Source organism: Ischnura elegans, chromosome 7 (assembly GCF_921293095.1).
Source record: "Ischnura elegans chromosome 7, ioIscEleg1.1, whole genome shotgun sequence".
Taxonomy (NCBI): Eukaryota; Metazoa; Arthropoda; class Insecta; order Odonata; family Coenagrionidae; genus Ischnura; species Ischnura elegans.
This window is the reverse complement of record NC_060252.1, coordinates 22,225,803-22,251,974: the sequence shown is the minus strand read 5'-3', so window position 1 is coordinate 22,251,974 and position 26,172 is coordinate 22,225,803. Positions and strand designations below refer to the sequence as shown.

At 38.6% G+C, this 26,172-nt stretch overlaps 1 protein-coding gene across 3 annotated transcripts in view; it reads left to right on the top strand.

The window, feature by feature from the left end:
- LOC124162005 (tetraspanin-11-like) overlaps positions 1-26,172 on the top strand; it is a 206,801-nt gene that overhangs the window by 133,236 nt on the left and 47,393 nt on the right. Inside the window, exon 1 of one of the 3 annotated variants that reach the window (XM_046538326.1) lies at positions 9,093-9,370. The exons of the other annotated variants lie outside the window; for them this stretch is intronic. The gene's annotated coding sequence lies outside the window, so the exon portion shown is untranslated. Of the gene's footprint in view, positions 1-9,092; positions 9,371-26,172 lie in introns of those variants that run through there. 3 annotated transcript variants of the gene reach the window in all.

The window sequence follows — 26,172 nt, the reverse complement described above, 5'->3', positions numbered from 1 at the left end:
CGTGAAAATCATAGTTTTCCTCCTTCTTTTCGCTCAACTGTGCAGTGTGCACTTTTTATAAAATTGCATGGAGGAATGAATCATATGGCCTCCAGCCTGTCCTTATTACTCACTCTAGCTCCACTCTGGCAGCGTGTAAGGAGAAGGAGGGAAGATTCACGGGACTTATATGGTCCTTGTTTACTTATTTTGCATTAAGTATGAACAATAACATATAACCAACTGTACTACTTCTGTAAAATGATAGTTTCACTTTTTCTGTTGGTCAATTCATATGATAAGGGCTTAAGCAGAGTAAGTCTTCCTATTTTTTGCCATTCAATTTTCGTTTTCAATTACCATACATCATGCTTTCATATCTGTTAGAGATATACCTTCGCAAATAGTATATTTCTAATCTGATAACGTAAGATCAACACGTCAATTTCAATCTAACACAATCAATTGCACTCTACCTAGAAGGACGGACAATGAGCAATTTGACCCATCAAGTTTTTTTTGATTAATGCACACTACGGTCATTAATTTGTCAAACTATAAAGCATACTTTCGTAATGTAATTGAATGAATGAAATTTTTAGTCGAACCCAGGTAATGTGATTATTACTATTTTTATTTAGGCAACCTGCAAATCAGTCTAAGCCTATCAAAGAAGAGCATATAAATGAAATACATAAAAAGGTTACAAATATTGATCTACCTGCTTTATGAATTGTTATTTGATCCGTAAATAAATATCCTGGGTATGCAGGAGAAGAAAATAAGGAGAAAAATTGGCCTTAATGAGAGGTTGAATTTGAAGACCAGTTAGGGGTCAAAATGACCCAGAGCTAGTCTTCAAGGTTTGATCCATTTGATAGCTTTCTTTAGAGAGTTGCGAAATTTTCTTTCCACTATTGCGTGGTTTGGTTAAGTTTAGACAAATTCGAGAAATTTCAGGGTAATGGGATAGAAAATGAGGTGTTCAATTTGATTTTGATTGTGAAATGTGAGTCAAAATGACCCATAACGTCCTCCGTAAAATGGGTAGAAGGTCGTTTTATGGAAAGTCAGAGAAATAAAGCAAATAACCTGGTGTTAATCCCGAAAAGATTCCTTAAATATTATCCTCCCGGAAAAACTCAAATTGTAAAATCTATTGTGGAGTTGATCATCGCTAGTACCTACGTAAGAGGAAAAACACATTCTGAGCCATGGCCTTTGGTATTATGGTCGACCCGAATACTAAATCGCACTTAATATCTAGTCGCCTTTGAAAAGTCGTTTCGTCGTGGGACACTGAAGCCGAGCCCTTGAGAGAAATGGTTTCTAGAGGTGGTGTGGATTGAGGGCAAACATCGCCTTTCCTTTTGACGGCCGCGCTGCTTGCAGAAAGCTGAGTTGCCCAAGCCTCGACATATTGTTCTTTCAAAGCCAATGTTCAAGGGAAATGTGGAGAGGAGACCCCAATGCGCCATTTAAAAGTTCCATTTACGCTGCCGAGTTTTGTTACGATTTTTAATCGGTTTTCAAAAATGCCCGTATTGCAGTGACGAGAGAACGATCCATTTTTTTCATTGTTAAATAGTTCATTGTCGTGAGCTTTTTGATAGCATGTACATAACTCTTAGCAACTGAAAATTTTGCAATGAATTTATAAAAAAATAAAAGAGAGAAAACACAAATGTTAAAAAATGCACTCTCAACGACTGTTAATATACCTCCATCTATATAGAATGTTCATTAAAATTAAAAATGCTTTATATTGATACATTTTTTATGATAATTTAACATGTTTAATGTATTAAATATTATAAATTATGTATTTTTTTGGTTTCACCCGGTTTCACCTGACCATTTATAATTCAATGATTTTTTAAAGTGTGTTGTCAACATCTGTGGCTCCGTTATTTTTTTTCCTCGATGACGGAGTAATAATTGTTTCAAAATTCGGCTGATAGATAGCTGCATTTCTAATAACGAGGGTCCAGTTAGAATTACACAGTGCTCGTATCAGCATGCGGAGAGCGTAATATCTGACCAAGTGTTTCAGCTGCACTGACGATGTAAACTTCAACCCTGGCGCTTCAATCACGTAAGCAGCAGTGAAAGTCACGTTTAGTGACTCCGACTTTGGGCCGACATGTCAGCACAACACGCTTCATTCAAATTCTAAAGAGGTACCGGCCCAAGTGGGAAGGATGGAAAACTGTGTCAAACGTAGCCATAGCCATTGTCTTCCACCACCCCTACACAAAACTTTCTAGCGATCACAGAGACACACTCGGCTGTTAGCTGAACTCGAAGGGATAAGATTAAGAAATTAGATTTAAAGCACCATTTCTTCCGCGTGCAATAAAGGACTATAATACTTGCGATAGTTTAAATGCTAACTATCTGCATGATTTTTTTGGCATGTTAGAACTCATGCATGAGTAGGCTATTTTCCTTCATCAAAGAAAACGAAAGACATTAATTGCGATTCGTTACCCACCATTTGTGTATTCATAATATACAAATTAGTGGGTTTTAGAAATCCCTGTTTAGACGAATGGCAATGGTCAATTTTAACCGCATTTGAAAACGGCCAGATTAGCGCCCATGCGATGCCACTCCACGTGACGTCACAGGGACCTAATTTCTACACGAGAGGATAGGAGTTTTACATCGTCTGAGGTTACCAATGCATGCATGAGGCAGAGCTCAGGGAAACATGTCTTAATAATCACCTATTAAAACTGGCTAAGGTCGGAAAGTTTTCTTCGTTTGATAAGGTATTAATAATACTTATTTAAGCCAAGCGCTACCAGCTAGCAGGGTACTCTGCTACCTGCTAGCATCCTGCGTCGTATCAGTGCTCAAAGCCTCGCCCCAAGGTCACCTCACTTGCGGCAGCGGGAACCAGAACTACGTCACACGGAGTTTTCCCAGAATTCATACTTAGCCGTCGTGTTTTCCCCGTGCTTGAAAAAATTCACTTTTCATTTAATCGCGAAAAATAGATATCGTCATTTAAATATCTAAAAGCGTGAAATACATTCTCCAGGAGTAATAATCTTTCGATTTAGGCAATAAAATGATAATAGGAAACCACCCTATTTACATACGGCATTCGTTGTTTCAGTGATAGAAAAATTGCATTTTGTCGATTTCTTCGTAACGGAACGGCGTATTCCAATAACACCATCTATCTGTAATTTCATCCGCACGAAGACTTTTGGGGCCACCTAGCGGCGGGAACTTGCACTTCCTAATTTTTATATTCGTGTTTTAAAAAAATAACTCCAACTGAGGAGACATCTAGTGGTTTTCTCCGACTAGGTCTCAAAAAATATCCTCACCAATTCTGTCCTTACTCCGAGCTATGGGGACTTGGAAATTCGATGCTCATTTTTAAAATGTCTCTGATAGCCAAAATATGCCTCCTCTGTTAGAGGTAGTCCGTTGTCCTTCGTCATCTAGTCGACTGGAGTTTAAGTGAAGCAGATTATTGGCACTTTCGAACACGACCTAAATTTCGAAAAAAAAACACTGTAAACCTTTGCAATATGCGGGCTATTTTATTGAGATCCAAAAAAGATTTTTTTCGCAAACAAGGTGGCCACATCTGTTAATCTTCATCTACATAATACCCTACGAATCACCACAAGGGTGTTTGGCAGCGGGTGACCAATCACCAGCATGTAAGAGGAATCCCGCATGCACATCACAAGGTCATGGAAATACTACGCACATAACAACAAATTATGCGTCCACATTCAAGCAAAGGAAAAACTAGCCAGCAGGTAGTAATTCCTAGAGAAAATCCATACAACGTTAGAAAAATGGCATAATGAAAACATGCAATGAGTCATCCTAGCGAGTGACGCCATTAATTTTATTGATCGAGACACCGTTGTTATCCTTTATAGTACGAGGAAAGAATGAAATTTTAAATCTCTTTGTTTTGCAATGTATTTCCGTTATTTCCACATCAGTAGGTCCTTCTAACACAGTGCGGGTACGAGATGATTTGTTCACGTGCCCCTTTGAAATATATATTGCATAATGTGCTCTAGCAAATAAGGATCTGAGTTTCTAGCGGGACACATATATAAATCGCAGTGAAAATACCTTCTGATTTCTGATTACTCATAGAAGTTATTGACGAACCGCGCAGCTTTCCTTTGTATTTTATCGAGTTCACGGATTAAGTCTTTCTAATGCGCATGGGCGTATTTAGGGGGGAGGCATAGGGGCACGTGCCCCCCCAGAAGCTTCAAATATACACGAGATTTTAATACGATTATCATTATGTTCGTTTAATTTTGTGTATTACGAAGCCTTAATCATTAAATTTAATGTTGGAAAATATGAATGCATAAATTTGGTGATGTATGTACTTCCTATGTATTTGTGATACTGGGTGTATCGATACCTTTGATCGATACTATCGATTGTTAATTGTCGGTGCGGTCTGGTTGGTAACCAGTAAATAAGTTGGTAACTGTTTCTTTTCTCGCTTGTGTCACGTCTATGACTGTTTAATTAATAAACGCAAAGTCACGCAAAGTCTAAATATAAATCATTCAACATTTAATATTAACAACTTTCATACAAAAATAAAGAGAATCTACAGTAATTTCTTATATATTTTGTTTTTAATCTCAACTATGAAAGGATCTTTGAGATCCTTGTGCCCTCCAGAAAAGATTCCTGTAACCGCCCCTGATTCAACGTATCTTCGCAAACCTTTCCACGAGACGCTTTACGAACCCAAGCGATATCCTAGAAGCGATAAATGAAGAAAGATATTTTCCGAACGTTTAGGTTTCGGAATTCGTTCTTCCGCGAACAAAAAAAGGAGTAAATGATAGGCAGGACTCAGTGAGCACATATCCTTCTTATTTTTTCTTTTCATACTGAGCAAAGTGTTGGAGGGTAGAATGTTGGGTAAGCGAGGGAGAGGGAGGAAGAGGATAGGATTTTTTTTAGACAGAATGAAAGGGAGTAGGCCTTAATTGTGAATTGAAGAGGGAAGTTAATATACTTAGGGAGGATAGACTGCCAGAATATTTATCGACACTTTGCGAGATGTGGAGGTAATATTAAGCCGCGTGAAATTCTTCGATTTTTGCTACGGGCGTAATATTACGCCACCCGTCTTCTGAAAAACCGTAGTTTTCCATATATTAACAAAGTGGTACTAACGTCTAAATAAGATGATTAAAAATTCAAAAGAAAAATTCATTCTTTAAAATAATAAAAAAACGCCTATTCCTCGCATCAAAGAGTGGTTTTTAAGAGAAAACGCAAAGGTATTTAAAATAGCCTGCACTAGGGTAGATCTAAAGTACTAAGGTCTGCGCGTTAAGTGTGAAATTATTATCTATCATTAACATCAAACTGTTACAAGTGGGCCATTGGTCTGGTGGTAGCATGAAAATACGTTTCAAAGCAATTGGAAACATGATAAGAAACCATTGGTCCTTACTTCTTCAACAGCTTTTTAAAATATGTAAATTTTTCGGGAAGGGCTCAAATAGTTTTGCTGGTAGGTCGTTCCAGTCCCTTATGGTCCTATTCAAGAAGAAGAACCGTTTTGCATTTTTCCTTTGTGATCGGCACTTTATCTTGAACTGGTGATATTTTTTTCCAACAAAGCTGGGTTTCGAAATGTCCTTCCCAAATTCTTTCCATGCTTTTTCCCCACTCATTAATTTAAACATGCCACATAGCCTGCTCCTTTTCCTCCTCTCCTGTAAACTCTCCCACCTCAGAACTTTGAGCATTTCTGAAACGCTCTCCATTTTCTTGTGCTTTCCCAAAACATACCTAGCAGCTTTTCTCTGCACACTCTCCGAATTCTTCCTGAAATACTCCATGGAAACCTACCAATATCGGCAGAATACTTTAATATCGTAAAAATGTTAACGCCTGGTTCCCTTTAGGCCGTTTTACAAGGGGCACGGAATTGCGCAGGCTAGAGCTGCTTTAATTTCTAAAATGACGTGGAATTGCGCAAATGCATGAACGAAATTAGAACAGGGAGTATTTTGCCGTCTCGCATCCACGCATTCTCGCATGTGTTCTAGCAATTCACCGCTTTACACGACGCAATTTTGATTGCGCCTTCGCACATACGTCAGCTTGCGCAATTCCGTGTACCGTGTAAAACGGCCTTTACACCTCCACCACACATTCATCAAGGAGGCTTTCGTGGTAGCATACGGATGACAAAGTCAATATTCGGGCGGTCAATCGCGGGTTATAACTCAAGGTACTCTTATCGGTCTTCTGTGACACTCTGATGTGATCCGTCTTTCCTCTGGCGATTTGCGCAAGTGTCCAGGGAAGCCCTATTAGTCACTTCGTTTTCGGGAGCGACGCGTATCCGTCATTCAACTATTTTGTGGGGCGCCCACGCGGGTAGCCTTCGTCACTTCCGATGTGGGAATCACTGCCGTAGCCGAGATATGTGCCACGTCTTTTCGGGAGCAGGATTGTTCCTGATTCCGGCGCGTCACTCCTATCCATGTCATATCTTGCTTGATTACGCTAAGAACTTACAGATATCACATAATCTCCGACAGTGTAATACTTTTCACATACCCAGACCAAGAACAGAATTATTTAAACAAAGTTACCTAATCTTGGGACCAAAAAACATAAATGACAAAATGAATGTGTACAGATATTGCAAAAGGGTAAAGATACGGTTGTTTGATCATAATGTTGTTTCACATTTGCTTAGGTGAATGAGGTATTGTGATGAATGGAATGAGATTCTATAATTGTTTTATGTTAGTTAGTGGTTTCATATTCTATATATTTATTTATATATATTATTTTTACATATTATATATGTTTCATATGCTAGGGAGCTTATTACTTCTCAATACGAATGATCCAGCAAGTTAGCATTTTTTGTGTAATATGTACAAAAGCACTCTAACTGAAGAACGAGTCGGTAACCCCAAAGCGGAGTATTAACTCCAAAGGGGTACCTATGTTCCTGTAGCCATGTAATTGTTAACATTTATATTTGTGTGGATCAATATAATTAGGTAGCTTCAATGGTATTATTATTATTATTATTATTATTATTCGAATTCAAAAGGATCATGTTCATTCAGACACGAAATCGAAATTTATCACAGGAATTCGGTTGATGGATGTAGGCACGTAGTCTGCGGGGGGAGGGTTTGTGGGGACTTTAACCACCCCCCCCACAGTTTTTTTTCTTGTGGCGACCGACCTCGAAACAACAGCTGATGAGATCCAGGAGCACTTATCCCCTGGCGCTCCATTTTTTTATGCATTTCAAAATGTCTGCCAAAAATCCACGGTGAATATATCTTTCAAAATTATTATTATGCAATCCTGATGACGATGCGCGAGTCGCTCATTGAAACGTTGGTGATAAACAATAAATTAAACCGGAGGAAATCCCGATGATACTTCCGCGATTGATTCGCCGAGAAAGAATTACTTCATTTACAATCATGATGCCTCTATGAACCATCAAAGGAGACCTAACACGCTTTGAGTCTCGAAGAAATCGTAATGTAAGCCGAGTCCCAATTCCCTATTTGGGCACCCCAATCCTAGGATTTGCACGAATGCACAATTCGTGTATAAGAAAAAACTTTAAAGTTTTTTTAAAAATAACTTTAAAGTTTAAAGCACGAATCGTGCAGTGTTTATAAAATTTTAAAGTTATTTTTTTTTCGGAGTGGTAGTTTTCCAGCAATTTCTGGAACCGAACATAGTTATAACTTACGTAGGAATTTTAATTTTCTAGTTCCTAAGCCTAATCTTACGTGCGTGTCGCTCCCAGGATGTCCGAGTTCGTTAAAAAGCATTGGAGAATGAATAAGGTACCCATCTTGGTCGCCAGATTTGGGCATCGACGAGTCCATCCTTTTCCCATGATTCAAAGCGCGTAAAGCGTCTTTTGAAAGAAATCAGAGGAAGTGCATCATGGGCTTCACCACGTTGGCAGCCATGATGCACTGCAAAATGAACGAATGCCTACTAAAGAAACTTGAAAAACTAAGTATTGAACTAAGCGTACGAATTAAAATAAATACTTAATTACTACTGCTACTAAAACAAAAAGGTTGCCTAAGATACTAAAAGTATGAGAAAATGCTCTTATCTGACAGTCTAAATCTCTTGCACGAAACAGGCCATTGCACGAGAACGTAAACAACATAAATATTGTACGCAATGTCGAATGGGAAGGGTTTCGTTCATCACTTGTTCAAATTAATCCATGTATCTTTTGTTTTTCATTGGCTTCGTTCCCAGCAGATGGCAAAACCTGCGTTAGGAATTCCCAAGGTCAGTAAAAGACTTTTAGTAAAAGGCTTTTACCGACCTTGGGAATTCCTAATTCATGTCCCCTTTTGGGTTGGCTACTCAAAATTTAGCCGCGCAAATCCATGCACCCTAACCTTTCCTCACGCAAAGGGGACTGAACGGAGGAAGCCCAATTCCATCCCACGGATTTCTGTTGTCACTTCGGTTTCATTTTAATCGTTTTTCAACAATATCCGAGGCGCGGTGATGAGTGCAATTCGATCCATTTTTTTTCCATTATTTTGCAGTATAATATTTTTTTAATTGCAAGGAATAGCATTGAAAACTAATGAATTTGATATATCACATCATCATGTGTATAAAATTCGGTTAACACCCCTTACTATACCTCATTTCCCCGCGAAACACGGATCAATTTGCCCGTCGGCGACGCGAGTGGCGACTTTAGTAAATACATGTAAATGCGCGGTGGATGACACCACATTTAGAAGCCGATTTGAGGATCCTCTTTTGAAATATCGGTGCTCGAAGGAGATCATTATGTAGACGTAAGATCCTTCCGCGTGTCCGGAATAACAGAGCCAGCTCATGGCGGAAGTTAAGCGATGACTCGCCCGCTCTGCGTTGGGTAACACCATTGTAAACGGACGGGATTGTGTCACCGACGTTACTGGACTCTTTTATTTTTCCTTCCTTTATTTTTTAACGTTCCTCTCTGAATGAGTGCGTGTGTTCCGAGAAAGGTCTTTTCAAACGGCGCTTAGGAGAGAGACACCGCAACAGCAGGAGGAGGTGGGTTGTTATCGCATTTGAGGAAATGTGTACCATGGGATGACGTTCGTCCAGCCATGTTCTCGCTCTACTGTTTCCAGTTAAACGTAATCTGAGAAGCTGGTTCATTGTCGTGTGGCTGTCATTCCATCGTGAATGGTCTTCGAATCGAATCGTGTGTTTTGTGTGTTGTACCACTTCGTCCGAGCAACATCCGTATATTTTTTCTGCTGCTCAAGGTCTGCCAGTCAACAGGATTACTTTAGCACCCGATCATCGTGAGGAGAACCTGACAATAGAATATTTTCGGCTGGAAGTAAGTCTTTTTTATTGCTATTTTTTTTGACGATTACGACGATTTTGACGATTACGACGATTTTATTACGATTTTGTTTGTGACAGTTTTCACATTTCCAGACCAGAGACTTGGTTCGCTGAAACTTCCTCCGAATGTTGTCTTCATTTAACTATTAGTTAATAAAAAGTTACTGACAATTTTCCACAAATAATGTAAAATTCACTACAGGGCTGGTTACAGTATATTATGTATTCATCATCATCATCACTGATAGAATAATCCTAAAAATGGTTTGAGGCATCTTTCCACTAAATTCTCGTATATATCTAATCTTTTCACACCTACGTATTTATTCTCTTTCACATCCTTCTTTACCTGTTCCAAATATTTTGTTCGAGGTCCTCCTTTTATATATTTTTAGATATTTTGTGTCATCTTCAGGAAACTCGAGGACAATATAGAATACTTTGAAACCGCTTGTGAAGTAAATTGAAGTACTCGTATTACCAGTAAATTTTAAATTACTTGTTAGCATGAGGATCGCGTTAGTGTGGTGGTTAAGTGTTGGCTTCACACTGTGCGTGCCCCAGCTTCAAATCCCAGCGGTGGAAAAAACTTTTCAGTGGCTACCCGGTCCCTGATTGATTGTATCGTAGAGGGCACTTCAAGTACAGCACACCGTCCGTCACATGGGACGTTAGACCGTGGTCACCAAATACCGTTGCCAGGTCTCTCTCCACCCTTACCCTCAACCCCTCCCTCACGGCGCAAATGACCTGCTAAAAAACTGAAAGAAATACATTGGGAAGTTCTTGATAAAAAGTGTTCAAAGCTGAGTTATCGTTTTCCGAGCTTTAAACACCGTACAAGCGGTGGCCCATAATTGGGACAGGAATCATAGTTGAGATAAAAGGGGACATTTTACTTTTTCAGGTTGGCTATCATGATGTAAATAGTGACATTGTTGACACCTTGAAAATGGCATTGAGTGTCGAAACCTCTGTCGGTAGCAGAAATGCCGACTTACAAAAAATATTGGGGGGCCCAAACCGGGACCATGCCCCGGAAAATTTTATAAGTAGTAAGTTTTAAGTTTTTTAAGCATTTTAGAAGAGTCATATGATCAACATTAGAACCCTGATAACTCGAATCTCGATATCTGGACACTTAGGGGAAAATCGAAAAGCCTGACTCATTGTTTCCTCACACCCATAACGAATTTTTGAGGGTGCTCGGGCCCCCTCAGGCCCCATGGAGTCGGCGCCACTGGTCGGTAGTGGAGTTTGCTCATTGAAATTACTTTGGAAGCAGTTGCTTTGGAAATTTTTATTTTTAGGGATATCTATTCGATTATTTTTGCAATCTTTGTTTTCAAGCATTGAAATCGTCCTCATTTTTTTACTACCACGTAAACCAATGTCAAAGTAGTTAACTCTCTCGTCGCTATTGATGGCATCTTTATCCAGAAATATCTGTGTTATTATTTCCTACTTTTTATCTATGGATCCACTCAAGGGCGTACCCAGGATGAAAACTGGGGGGGGGGGGGGGCAAGCCGTGGTTGTTCAAGTTGTATGAAAGATTTGAGCATGGAAAAGGTGAATGAAATCAACATTTTAAGAAAACTTTAAAAGCTATGTATTAGTTTTTAAAATTATTTGCTTGAAAAAATATTATTTCCTTAAAGACATTAGCGATTTTTACTTCTATGGAGGCAGCTGCCCCCTCCTGCCCCTCGCTGTGTACGCCCATGGTTCCACTTTGCAAATGTAAATGGCTGAGTTTAATAAAACTTTCATATCGATTATAATGCTTAAATAGAACTAGATTTTTTATGTGAAGGAAGAAAAAAATAGGCGTAAAATAGAATTCAGTAGGATATAAAAAAATTCTTAAAATTTATGCATGCATATTTTTTGTTTCGCTGTATTGTTTTGAGCTACACCGATTCAAATCAATGGATTATTTGGTTGATGTTGCTTAAAATTTGTGTCAAAAGGTCTCTTGCAAGGAATGACAAAGAACAGACGAGAAATCGGGTTTTTTAATTACCTGTTGAAAAAGGAATATTTGGGTTGTTCGAGATTATTCGGTGGCCTATCACGCACCTCCCATTCGGATAAAGAAAAGAGGCCGCTAAGAATTTCCTTCAGTGCGCAAAACGAGGCACGATGACCTCGACACATGTTAAAAGGTCAGCCTAAGAGAAGAGGTGTGAACAGTGAGAGGGTAGGAGGGTCCATTTAGATTAGCCGTGACCAGTATTATCAGTGCTTAGTAACCGTATAGCCCGGTCAAATTAGCCCAAAAAATAGAGTTACCCTTGCATAAATTGCCAACAAGCTGAAAATTCTCATGAACCTCAAGGATACCGCTGTAATGAAATCTTGAAAAGTCCCCATCGATCCCGTGTGTGCAAAAAAGTTTATTCAAGGTCAAAGGTCACTAAAATGAGTTTTTTGCATTTTTTGGCCAAACGGTTAGTTTTATGATAAAAATTGCTCAGATGAAAATTGTAGATCAGAAAATTATCTACAAAATTTCACTTCTATTTTTTCTCTAAGATGTACCGTTTCTGAGAAAAAACCTTTTAAATAATAACTAATAATGTTCCAATAATGTTCGGAGAACGCAACAATATAGTCAAGCATATTACGGAGAGTACAGCTCCAGCCTACATTCGAAAGGCTTTTTCTCAGAAACGGTAAATCTTATAGAAAAAATTAGATGTGACAATTTTGTAGATAATTTTCTGATCTACCATTTTGGTCTGAGCAATTTTTATCATAAAACTAGCCGTTTGGCCAAAAAATGCAAAAAAACTCATTTTAGTGACCTTTGACCTTGAATAAAATTTTTTGCACACACGGGATCGATGGGGACTTTTCAGGATTTCATTAGAGTGGTATCCTTGAGGTTTATACAAATTTTCAGCTTGTTGGCAATTTATGCAAGGGTCAATGTCTATTTTGACCGGGCTAGTACCAGGATACGACAGTTTGTCGTGGATGGTTGTTTCCATGGGGACTAAATAGAGGGAGACCCTGTCTGTCCTTCATAAGCTTGATTTCTGTTGTCACTTCGGGTTATTTCTCATCCCGGTTGTCTTCTTCCATGGCTATTGGTTTGAAGTAACAAAACGCGTTTGCGAAGCGCATGAAAAAATGGAAACTACACTTCGCCTTACTTACCTTCACGCCGATTTCCTCGTTAACCGAACAAGCCCCACGCTAATATTAGTGTTTATTTCACCAGATAATATCCGCGCTAATTTTTCCTGCGATCACCGCCATTGACGTATGGGGTCTGGAACCTCAGGCTAAGTTCTCCTCACGAATGATTTAACGCTAATTTTTTCAACGCATGCGGTAATGTGTGTTGTTTCAATCCTGCCGCGTGAACGGCGGTGAAATTCACATAAATTGCCGCGATAAAATATTCTCCAGAACCGGGAATCGAAGCACGGACCTTAGGCTTTCAAAGGCATTGCGCTGACCATTACACTATCCAGGTTCCTGAACTGAGAGGCACGTGGTTCGATTCCCAGTGCAGGGGAGTTTTTTTTTGTCTTGGAAATTAATGTGAAGTATGCGGTAATGGCTGAATAAGGAAGATTCCTGTTTTTTTGTTGATCTTAGGATTGTTGACCAGTGGTAATTATTACGATCAAAATGCGCCCAAGTGTGCCAACATTCATTCTTCTTCTTTTCAATACCGGTTTAGACGAATGTTAATGGATAATTTCAACCTCATTTGAAGAAGGCCAGATTGGATCCCATGCGATGCCACTCCCAGTGACGCCACAGGGACCTAGATGCTATGCGAGTAGTCGGAAGTTTTATATCGTCTGAGATTACCAATGCATGCATGAGGCTTAGAGGTCAGGGAAACATCTCTTAATAATCACCTATTAAAATTGCCGAAAAGGTCGGAAGGTTTCCTTCGTTTGATAGGGTATTAATAATCCTTATTTAAGCCAAGCTCTACCTGCTAACAGCCTGCATCGTAGCTGAGCTAATAGCCTTGCACCAGGGTCACCTCACTTGCGGCAGCGGGAACCAGAAAGACGTCACACGGAGATTTCCCGGCTTTCATACTTAGCCGTCGTGTTTTCGCGCACTTGAAAATGTTCACTTTTCATTTAATCGCGAAAAATAGGTATCGTCATTTAAAAATCTAAAAGTGCGAAGTACGTACTCCAGGAGTAATAATCTTTCAATTTAGGCAATAAAAAGACAATAGGTAACCATCCTATTTAGCTTCTTCGAGAGGGACTGTTGCATCCTTTACAGAGTCTCATTCGTCGTGTCCATCTCCTTATGGGTTCTTCCCTCGGCGCATAAGGCAGTTATCAATTATGCAGTCGTGTTTTGGGAGTAATTGACTCTCGTGACCTCCTTGTATTTTCGTGATTTCCGCGGCGGCGCGTGCTGATGGCCCATTCATTTTCCTTCTCCTTCCGCTGACCAGGCTCCGAGACCCGAGGTCAGTTTCCAACGGCCTCCCGTGACCCTATTCCAGAAAGACTCGTCATCGCCATTATACGGTCTATGACGTTGGTCTCGTGCATTCATGCGGCCGACACCGCCATGCATTGCTGTAACATGGAGTCCAAAACCCAGCCCAACCAGCCTATTGGTGAATGGGAGAAAAAAATTATTTAGAGCATTTTTTTCACTATCCACGTTATTTTTATGAGAAAAAAATATCTAATAATAATTAAAAATTAAACAAGATAATAGACTATTTATATTTTTTATTTCATTTTTGTTATTATTATCCTTTTAACAATTTCACTTCCCTAAAGGACATTTTCGAATATTTTTTCCTTTTTTTGATGTCTTTGTGATCGGATATAAAAAAAATTGATAATTTTTAATTTTTTAATGAAATACCTCATAAAACAGAAAGGTGAAAAGCCCTTAAACGCATAGGAAATAATCCTAGACGGGTAATTTAGTTAAGCAGTGAATATTGTTTTCAGTATGAGTAATTGACTGATGATGTTCTAAACTTAAGTGTCAAGTGAATTAGAACATGGTATAAATGAAAAAAGCGTAGATCACATCTATCTGATTGGTTGACTACAAGGATAAAATTTGTTTTCATATAGTTTATTTAGATTGTAAAACCAATTTTACTTATGTGATTGTAAATTGTGTTAGATTTTCAAAGATAAGAGAAACTTATTTTTCGATCCAACGCCAACTTATCAAGCTATTCGTGACGAAATATCGACGGCCTCAACCCTTTCGGAAATAAGTTGATTACGTCGCGAGCTCATACCGAGCGGTTGACCGCTTCTCAGTCGCTCCTCGGCCGTGCGCATGGGCCTCGCTGTTTTCACTCTTTGGAGTCAACCCTTACCTTAATTGAAGTCCATCAATGAACGAGTAAATATACCACAACTCTAATGACGTCATAACTCATGTAAAGTAGGCAGTGGCAACTTTCCCATTTTATTTTTACTTTAAACTTACGAGAGAATGGCTGAATGGGCAATGTTTATGTTTTTGTCGTAACTTCTCTTTCCCTTACATGAATCGAATTCTTTTGTTGAAATGCAATTTCGGGTCACAGAGTGAATGACCCCCGTCCTTTCGATAGCCCCTGCAATTAGAGGCACTTTATACGCAACGGTATCAATCCCTTTTGCTACCTTATTGTAGCATTTGCTATATTCTTTACAACTGTCCAATTTAGCTCGAGTAATAGCTCGCTGCTCTTCTTTGGAGGGAGATAGACTCTTATTGTTGCGTATACTCGGAACTCTCACGTGACTGTTCCATTATAAGGCGTTCATATCGTTGGTTGCCATTTTATTTCCCATGAGTCAAGCCGTTAATACTTCTTGACGGTGTTACGACACAATGGGTTTGTGTGTGTGCGCAGATATATCTATGAAATAATGGGCTTGCTTCATCACTTTTAGAAGATGTTTTCATTTTTTTATTCGCGAAAACTATCATAGCTCTCTCTTGATCGCCTTCTCTCGTGACCGCGATCATATGGTTTTGCATTTTTATCGCTTCTGCGGTTAAAATATTGCTTCTCGTAGAATGGCCTACTTCTCGCTCAGTATACGCTAGAAGTATTAAAACGACCGAGGGAATAGCGGGGGAACGAACAACAGTCTTCTTACAGACACATAGAACTGCGATGCCAATATTCCAACTACATGCGCACTGCCTCATTAAGTAATCCTCATATTAAATACATAATTAGATCATCAAATATATATCATGAAATCAAAACAATAACATTTCATGCCACATGTCTCCACAGGAAAAACTGTTTTAGATATTTAAAAAAGGAGAATTCACTTTAAAAATCGAAAAATGGGGCATAAAATTATGAAAAAAATGAAAATAAATATATAAATGAAAAAAAAATTCGTGCTAATATTGCCGCATTCTAGATATTTTCATGAAATACTCATTTGAGAAAAGAATTACTGTGGAAGAATAGAAATGAAAATATTGTGGACGAAATAATTGTAGAAGAAGAAAAGAAATATTAAAAAAACTTTTTCTATTTAAAAATTCACCCATCCTGAAAATCGTAAATGCCTTAATGAACGCTGTATTTATACGAGGATTATCATTTATTGAACGTTGGTGCCGTAAAGTGGAAGCTCTCCTTTTTTACGGGGGGCAAATTTATATATTTAAAGGCTATTTTACGCAAAAAATCATAATAAAGAGCATAGAAATATGAAAATTTTGAATGAATCTCTGCGTGAAAAAATTTCATGATAGTGTGACCGCACATCATGAAATACTCACTTAAGGCCGTTTTACACGGTACACGGAATTGCGCAATCTGACGTACGTGCGAAGGCGCAATCAAAATTGCGTCGTGTAAAGCGGTGAATTGCTAGAACACATGCGAGAATGCGAGACGGCAAAATAGCCCCTGTTCTAATTTCGTTCATGCATTCGCACAATTCCACGCCATTTTAGAAATTAATGCAGCTCTAACCTGCGCAATTCCGTGCCCCGTGTAAAACGGCCTTTACATTTAGGTATTAGTGTGGAAGGATGGAATTGGAAAAAAATTGTTTACTGAAAATTTGTAGAAAAAGAAAAGAGATCTTACAAACGTGTTCATTGAAAAAATCGCCCGTCACGGATGCCGTAAATGCAGTTATGAACTGTGTATGAACGCTGTAACCATGCGAGGTTTATCACTTATTAAACTTTTGATGCCATAAAGTGGAAGCTCTCCTTTTTCGGGGGGCAGATATTTAAAGGCTATTTTATGCAAAAAAAAATCATAATAAAGAGCATAGAAAAATGAAAAATTGGAATAAATGTATACATAAACAATTTCGTGATAGTATGACCGCACATCATGAAATAATCACTTAATTTGGGTATTATTGTGGAAGGATGGAATTGGAAAAATATTGTGTACTGAAAAATTGTAGAAAAAGAAAAGAGATCTTAAAAACGTTTTCATTGAAAACATCATTCGCCTTTAAAGCCGTAAATGCAGCGATGAAATGTTTATGAACGCTGTTCATGCGAGGTTAATCATTTATTGAACTTTGATGCCATAAAGTGGAAGTTCTACACTTCGGAGGGCAGAACTGTAGATGCGGTCATGCAGCCCCTTGTTGCTTACAAACCGAAGTATAGTTGCTTTCAAACAGAGACCGAGGCAATCAGCGCAATTTTTTCCATCGCCTCTATCCCACCGTCCGGCTCATCATTTTCACGGAAATCTCAAAATACCATAAAAAAAACCTGGAAATGGCCGTGGATTTCGTCATAAAATCTTGGAAATCTCTCAAACTTAGTTCGTGGTAATAAAAACTAATAGTTGAACTACGATTGACAGGTCGAAATAAAAATCGATAGCGATGGCTAAGTTCTAACAACACGTATTTAAAAAATTTGACCGCTTTGACACAGGTATCTAAAGCAAAGTGTAATGACATTAAAAAATATAATTCAGGCATAAAGCAACTCATTGTCGGCAAATGTATGACCTTCTTTTTCAGTTTTATGAATTTTTGGGGTTTTTAATTTCAGTGTAGGATTAAAAATGTAAAACCCTCCTTTGGCACTCTTGAAAAGTTGCTATTTTTGAGATACGTGTTGTTAGAACTTAACCATCGATATGTCGATCATGTATCAAGGTCGATTCACGTGCAGAAAGAGTCCGCGCATTCATCTGCCCACGTGCATTCGAAGCGCAACTATTGGTCCGTGTGCCATGACGACACATTGACCTTAAGCCTGTGATCGAAAGTCCGTGAACCAGTAAAATGTTCATTAACCCTGGCGAAAAATCGGGCACTTCTTCACTTCCCTGCTATCTCCATTATCCCAGTCACACCACCTTTAGCCGGACCTGAATTTTGCTAACGATAGGTGACGTCATGAGAGATAGCGCTTTCATTGCTGCGTTTGCGATCACGGCGTCTGTTGCGTTTGCTACATTTTAAGTTAACGTGCGGTCGGCGATTGTTACGTGATCTGTATTTCTGAATAAAATAGCCAATCATGAACCATGAATTTGACATTTAGACCGTGAAAACCTGGAAAAAACCTTTAATTTCATAATGTAGTTTGAGTGAAAACCCAGCTAATTTTTAAGTTTTCTTTTAAGTTACGGACAATTTTCCACAAAGACTTAAATTTTACGTCACGGCCGGTTTCAATAAATTCTGTAATATCTTCAGGTCTGTTTTAATATCACCAGGGGAAATAATGTTACGATTTTGCTGGTACCGTTTCCTTTATAAATTAAAACACCATATTCTAATCGTTCTTCTTCGATTGTCGATTGCCAAAATTAAGGCATTTTATGAAAATTTGTTTTCATTATATTCCATTTGGGACTCAAAGACAATTTTACTCAGGCCCTTTTAACAGTCCTTGTCTAAGGATACGTAAACTTATGGTTTACCGCTAGAATTTTTATCTAACTGTCGCAAATCATGATATAATATGCGTGATGCCCTGAAAATAATAACACAAACAAAATGTAGTCCCATTACCGCACTTTTATTGAGTCATTAGTAAATGAAAGAGCAATTTTTTGTGTATTATTGGTTATTAAATGAAAGTCAAATCACATTAGTATTACAGAAATGGCGCAGCGGTCCGCAAAAATTGATGAAAAATTATTGGCTTGAAAATATAATGACTCGGACAAAAACCGAGTAGCCTAATTTTTCCTTTACACCTACTTTTTTTTAAATAGATCGTCGTCTATTCATTGGCAAAAAATATTTTTATAAACATATGCCAATTGTATCCGATATCTTCTTAAGTGCTGTGTGGAGGGAAACTCATGTTCAGCACTCCGTCCGTCGGATGGGACGCTTTTTCGAGGTCCCCTTGATGGTTTCTCTACGAGCAGGATAATGCCAACGCCGGGTTTCTCTCCACCCTCCCTTCCCTATGGCGCAAATTACCTAAGTTCTCGATCGCCTCCTCCAATTACCACACCTATCATATAACTTTTTATGATGTTTCTTGGAGTTTAGGTCAATTGAAACCAAGTTATAGCCAACGTTTCGATTTATGTAAAATCATCCTCAGGGCTATGAAAGTAACAGTTGTAACAGTTATAACAGTTGTAATAAAAAAACAGACATTGATAACCTCAGTAAAATTTATTTTTATTTAATCAATCAAAATTAATGGTAACTAGGTGTGGCAATACCTTTGTAACACAACATCAATAAATATGTACAAAGTTAAGAGGAATGTCAAAATTTTTTGTGTATTCTATTCTGTTCTTATATGTATATGTGTATACTTTAAATTATATTACTGTATAAAAAACGCGATCGCAACATTTTTATGTAAAAATATTGTATATCGTTGTCATCTTTGTATTTTATATTGTTCATGTTTTCACTTTCATAGCCCTGAGGATGATTTTACATAAATCGAAACGTAGGCTATAACTTGGTTTCAATTGACCTAAACTCCAAGAAACATCATAAAAAGTTAATTGAACAAGGTCAAGAATAGAAGAGGAAAAGTAGTAATATAGTAATTACCTATCATATAGTCCAAGTGTGTTCTTAATTTTTTTTCCTTCGGGTTGACAGGCCGTAAAAGCCTTATCTTTTTCTTCACATCCGTCGGCAATGACCCGTTCCATAAATAAGTCCGCGAAAGTAATATGGGCAGTTCGCAGGTGCACCACGGCGCTCATTTTTCCCCTCGTAAACTCGATCGGGAATATTGCGACCTTGCACCGCTCACTTAAAAGTATACGAAGACTACTGACGAATGGGATCCGGCTCAGTAATAGCATAACCGTGCTTACACCACGAAGTTAGTAAGCAAACAGCCTACATTGTCGTGACTCGGGGATGGCATTTTAAAATTGGAAATGCTGAATCAATGTAACATTGAACTGCCTGAACATATCACTCGTCTATGAGTATATTTTATGTCTTCCCTTCTTCTTTTCAGAAAATTGAAAAAAAAACAAACCAGAAAAGTAAAAAATCTGAAGATATTTTAAAAATAAAAAAGTAATGACAAAAAATGACGAAAATCCTTGTATTTTTTTATAAATATGGAAAAGAAAAAGAAGAAATGTACAAAAATAAAAAAGGCTGTCATGACAGGGATCGGATAAATGTTATTATTCAATGAAGATTTCATTTTTATGTTAATGATTAGTTGTTAAACTTAGTCTTTAGCCAATTAGTTTATAAATTTCTCTTTCTCACAAACCACACATTATACTCGTCAATTTTCATAGACGCCATTTATTTTCAGCATTTTTACTGCACTGGTAGTGGTGGCTAATTAACAACTGTGACGGTTTTACACGCGCCTTCGGCGCATAAAGATGTCTTTTTTTTATTTTGGAAATGTTGCAGATGGAATATTGGCAGCAATGTAGTTTGAAATACAACACCCTACAAGTTTGGTATGAAGTGTTTGTGAAATAGGAGTTTATATAGGCAACGAGAAGCTCCGATTGTCACGCTTAGTGAAACTTTGTGATATCACGAGTCGGTGATTCAGTAGGTAATTTGCAACGAAATAACATATTCATGCAATTTACATTGCCACTTTGTGTGCAAGGAGATCTACTTTTCTCAATTGTTACTATTAAATATTCAAAATTGTTAGTAATATTATTTAAAAGTTCTTAATTCGGGAGTAAACGTCACCACGAATATGAATTTCGTTTACCTGGCCTAGTTTTACCTTAAGTTGCGAAAAGAACAATAGTGGGCCCATAAAGCATCCTTGTGGAACTCCCCATTTGACATGAAACTTCAGAGTAATGGACGGTAGATAGAAAAAATAGCGAAAATCAAATTAAGCATTTGAAGTAAAAGTAGATTTGACTTTTGTGAAAAATTAGCGAGGTTTATGAAAAAAAATAACTTGTAGTTGACGCCATCTATCTTTCCTCTGAAGAACTAACCTCTGACAGGGGCACAAAAGACATTGAAATTGAGTCAAGTTGCTCGATAGCGGCACTATCTTTTCCGGGCTTGACTTTTCCATTTCATTATATATCTATGTAATTTTTCATTCCAGTAAATCTTCCACCATTCACGGTTCGAATTAAGAGAAAGCGGATGAAAGTGCATGAAGAAAACTAACAAGGCCCTTCACATGTTAAATATTTTACGGTTAGTTAAAAATTTTCCGAGCTACTCGCTAATTTCCGCGTTAATGTAGCGAAATTTCAGGTCCCGTGCTAATATTTTCCATGAACCACCCCCGCCATTGTAGTATAAGTGCTGGAACCTCTCACTAAGTTCTTTCATCGTGAAGGTCGCCTGAAAAGATGGCTTGGTATTGTAATTGGCTAAAACGCGTGACCGACAATCGGTAGACCTGGGTTCGAATCCCTGCTAATCCAATAATTGTTTCTAAGCCGTTTTTTATCCTTTGCGTGTATATCTTTCCACCCGTGTGCGTGACTGGGTACAAAGTCGCTTATGTCATGCATTGCAATGTAAGTAGTATAAGCCTAATGTGTCAATTTGAATGTTCACTTGTACAACTAGTTTCGACTAGTTCATGCGACATCTTCAGGTACTCTTCATATGGTTCCGGGTGGTGGGATTTTTTATAACTGGTGTTAGTATCAGGGATAGCAGGTGGAACAAAAAGAAAATGTTTCGTTTCGACGCGGAGGGAAATGAAAATACGAGGTCTAGGTTTAGTTTCGTTCCCGCACGAAATTAAAATCACCAAGAAATTTAGTTTCGACCCGGGACGAAACTTTACTTCCAGGAACGAATCCAGATTAAGGCGAAAGGTGATTGCCCGGTAAACGCGTTTTCTAATTTAAGCGGTGATAATGAAAATATCGGAGTGAAATTTTCGCCATTGCATAAAAGTTAATGTATATGTTCTCCCTAGCTTATCCAAATTTACATAAAGTGGAAATTGCAATTTTAACACGTAGGAATTAAGTGAACGCATTGTGTTAAGCAAAAACCAATCACAACGGGAAATACCCAGCTACGTTAATAGTCAATTGCGAGTTTTAAAACCAAGAAATACACATGCATTAAGTCATAAATTGCCGAATAATAATGACTAAAACAGGAGCCGTCGTAGGGCGTCGCTTGCGGCGAGGTGAGGGTACTAGAAGGACTTGATCGCTCGGCAAGAGGAAGGGGAGGCAGCGGTAGCACGGCATGGGGAGGGGTCGGGTAGGGGAAGGAGCGTCCTCCCTCTTTCTTCGAAGCTTTGAGCTGCTTGATGGACTTAAAGGGAGATAACGAACGACTCAGGAGCGCACAGGATAAGAAGTAGCATCTTGCAGTCGTGTGATCTTGTCACTTCTAGACAACTCCGAGAGAGTTATCGAGTTTCGATTTCTTCGGCTGGGGATTCTGGTCGCACTTTCTTCGATCGTGCCCATGCGACGCTAATTTTTTTCATTGTTGAATTTTGGTTTTGCCTGAGTCAAACAAGAAAGCTTATCGATGGAAACTACTAATTCTAAGAGGGACTATCGACGCAGCAAAAAGGGAGCCTTATTCCTGTCGGCAAAGAGGAAGAAGAGGTCAGCATAAAGTATCAGGAAGTGGCGAGTGAAGTGAGTATTCAGATATGGCAATACAATGCATATATTATTATCTATTTGTAGCCAATTTTTAATATTTATTAACGTTTATCCACCGACTTTTCAGGAAATTAAGTACCACTGTAGATAATCCATAATATTTAGACCCAACTCATCATTTGAATTCTGAAGGATTAATGTAAGTATACAGCTGTTATTTCACATTTTTTCTTTGAGTAATAGTTTAAATACGAATTTTTCTAATACTTATGAAATCATTCTCCATTACAAAATCACATACCCCAATCAAAGAAAATCGACTTTGTTGCTGTAGAATAAGTACCATATCTAAGTTCCAAAGGATGTTCTTAGAATTATTCTTAGAATTCCACTTCTTTACGGTAAACAGGCTCATATTCCGTAAAGTTCTTTAGAAATAATATCCGTAAAATAAATTTATGTCCTGAGTAATACTTAATTTTCTATAACGCATGGTAATCGTATTCGGACTTCCTTTTGTGAAGCTTTGGAATAGACGGGATTTGGGAGGTGTATAGGGCGGACGAAAATAGATTGGTTGATAATTCTCTCTATGTTCTACGCTTCCGATATTATTGAAGGAAAAACTTAATTTTTCGCGTACCAAGTTCAAAGTAGCCTCCGCTGAGGTCTGATATTCTTCATTTAAAGTCTCATATTTGATCTTGAGACAAATTTAACTGCGCAGACGACAATTTAGCGAAAATCTATGTTTTTCCGCGGGTTGGCCTGTCAAATAAGAAGATAAAGATGAAATTTCCTTCCACTCAAATTAAGTATCTTTTATTTTAATTTTAGTCCATCCCGCTGTTGTATGCTTCAAATTATAGAGACAAAGACCAATCTTCCTAACACACACACACCGCACTTCGCACGAGCCTTGCGCGACCACACGGACCACATATCCTCCCATTTATCCGGCATGTGAGTCTCACTGCGCACTAGGGCTGGCAACGGCAGCGGCCGCTCGAACTGAGAGGGGAAATAGCGAGGGCAGGGGGACTGGCGTCAGGCAGTCGACACACCTGATCCAAACTCCAGCTCATATTCCGGAGTGTGGGATCATGTTACATGAATGGCTCAGAGCGCCTTGTCATGAGGATTCGTTCCACGTAATGGCTAGTCCAACTTGACAACACGATCGGAGTTAGGTTGAAATGCAAAGAGGGAAATAATTTTCACAATACTTTTGACACGCTAGATGACATACATGAATACATTTTATTTGGGATGAATAAATTACATCGTATGCTTTTGCTAGCAAGTTTGATGCAAATTAAACGCAATGAAGAATCCTTATTTTCTGAGTGATAAAGACTTCGTTTCTAGCGGACACAATCATGCACAAGGGACACTGCTAGAAAATAATATTTTAGCCTTGTTAATTATGGCTAAAAATTTGGCAATTAAGTACAATTCACTACTAGTTCAAACCCATCCAAGACGCCTTTATGAAGTATTGTCTTGCGCCAGATTCAATGAAAGCTTTTCCCTAGAGGTTATTTGAGACGAAAATTCGTATAGTTTCGCTGCACGATGGACAGAATACTCTCGGGATACATCACCTTCTGAAGAAGAATACTTTTACCCCAGGTTAATAAATACCTTGAATCCGTTCACGTTCGCTGTAGCTTTGAGCATTTGGCGTGCTGAACTCAAAGTTAATTAATTACGTTATTTCAATGATATAATTCCATCTAGGAATTGCAGCACACCCTTAGTTTATAATTTTCTAAGCTGCTTTATATGCTATAATTGCTGCATATAGTACTTACTATTGCTTTAATACATATGGATTTGTTTTGTATTTCAGGGACTCATTGGACTTAAGTACAGAAGAAGTGCATAATCCGGGTCTTGATTCAGCAATCAGCCTGATTAATGGGAGATTTATCGTTGACAGACAGCATTTCTTGAGAGAAATTCGATCTCTTGAATTCCATCGAACGACGTGCCTACTAAGCAGTAATGGATATTTCAGACTATTGTCTACGTCCACAAAATCTCTTGTTTGGCGCTTGGATTTTCAGTGTCCTTTTTGTAAATTGAAAAGGACAGTATTTAGCGAACCCAGCCACCAAGATGTGGAAACTGAGGAGAAAATTGGGGAAAACGTAAATACTTCCTTAAAAATTGCAGACAGTGCAGTTTGGGGGTTTATGTCAACAGGAGGAGGGCATGCCAACTTAGAGGAGGCATTCTCTACCATAGGAATGCGTAGTATAGACAAGGCAACCTTCGGAAAATGCGAAGAAAAATTAGGATAGGTAAGGCTGATAAATGTGTGATTGGGCATCGCACTAAAAGGTTGCTTCACTTGGATGTTAGAAATAAATATTGTTCCATGTGCGCCTATTTAGAAAAAATAGGGGAATCGACTACTCGTGAGAAATGCTATAAAAATTGGAATTCCTCCTCGGGGGCTATGGAAGCCGATAAGGTTGTCAATGCATTTAGATCTAGCATGAAGCTGCATGGTTTGGAGTATCATTACCTTATTGGAGATGGCGACTCCACTGTAATGAAAAAAGTGAGGAAATTAGTTCCATAAGGTAGACATGTCAAAAAAAATGGAATGCGCTAATCATGCTGTGAAGTGCTACACCAAAGCTTTATTTAAAATTGTTGACAAAGGGCCCGATTTAAAAGCCATTTTAACGAGACAAAAAATTCTGCGATTAAAAAAAGCAGCTCGCGGAGCCATTGCGCATAATTCTACAACAGGAAATAGCGTTGAATCCTTAATTAATGACTTGAAAAATGGACCTAAGCATGTGTTTGGGAGTCACGCACAATGCCGGGATTACTTTTGCGAAGCTGCTGACAGGCACCTGAAGACTTTCAGTGCCGAAGAAAATGCTGGCCTAGAAAAAATTGAGTTGGCTTTGAAGCCGCTTGTGCGCAAATCAGGGCAGTTAATTACCAACGACACTAGTAATCATGCGGATAATTTTATGTCACTCGTGGCCAAATTTTCCGGTGGTAAACAAGTGAACAGGAGAAAAAGGGGGTCATACCAACACAGGGCTTATGGTTTTGGTCTCGATTTCCAGGTTGGCCTATGTGGAGGTATTCAGCTTGGTAAGTTCTCAGTGGAAAAAGTCCCCACAAGGTGTTTAAATTTACTTACCAGCGAAGACTTCGGCGTGTACAAGCAGTGCAGAGGTGTTTAGCCAAGAAAGGCGTTTATAAACAAAAAAAATCTCTCAAAGAAGAATGATGGAGCTGATTATGGTGAAATGTGGACATGGACAACGAAGAATTGCAGAGAGAAGCGGCCGCACTAATGAAATCATTGGAAGTTAATCCAGCTTCAAGAAATAGACTGGAGAAAGAAACTCAGGGTCAATCGGAGCAGGAAAGATGGTGGGAAGAGGAAGAATCGCCTATCGTCGTCCAACTTCGGTATTATCTGCAAAAGGCGCACGACAAGTAAATGGGTCCCGATTGTGAAACGCCTTCTGTACAGCACTAAGTTCACCAATGAAGCGACTCAGTATGGGAAGATGCACGAAAAGGAAGCGATAAGGAAGTACGAGCAAATCTCAGGACGTCGAGTATCGCCATCGGGATTATTCATTGACCTAAATCAATGTTTCCTTGCCGCTTCTCCGGATGGCATAACCGATGACGGTGGCATTATTGAATTGAAATGTACCAAGTCGGCGGAAAATTTAACATTGGAAGATGCAGCAAAAACTATTAAGTGCTTTTGTCTTGACAAAAACTCTCAGTTAAAAAAAATTCATAATTACCATTATCAG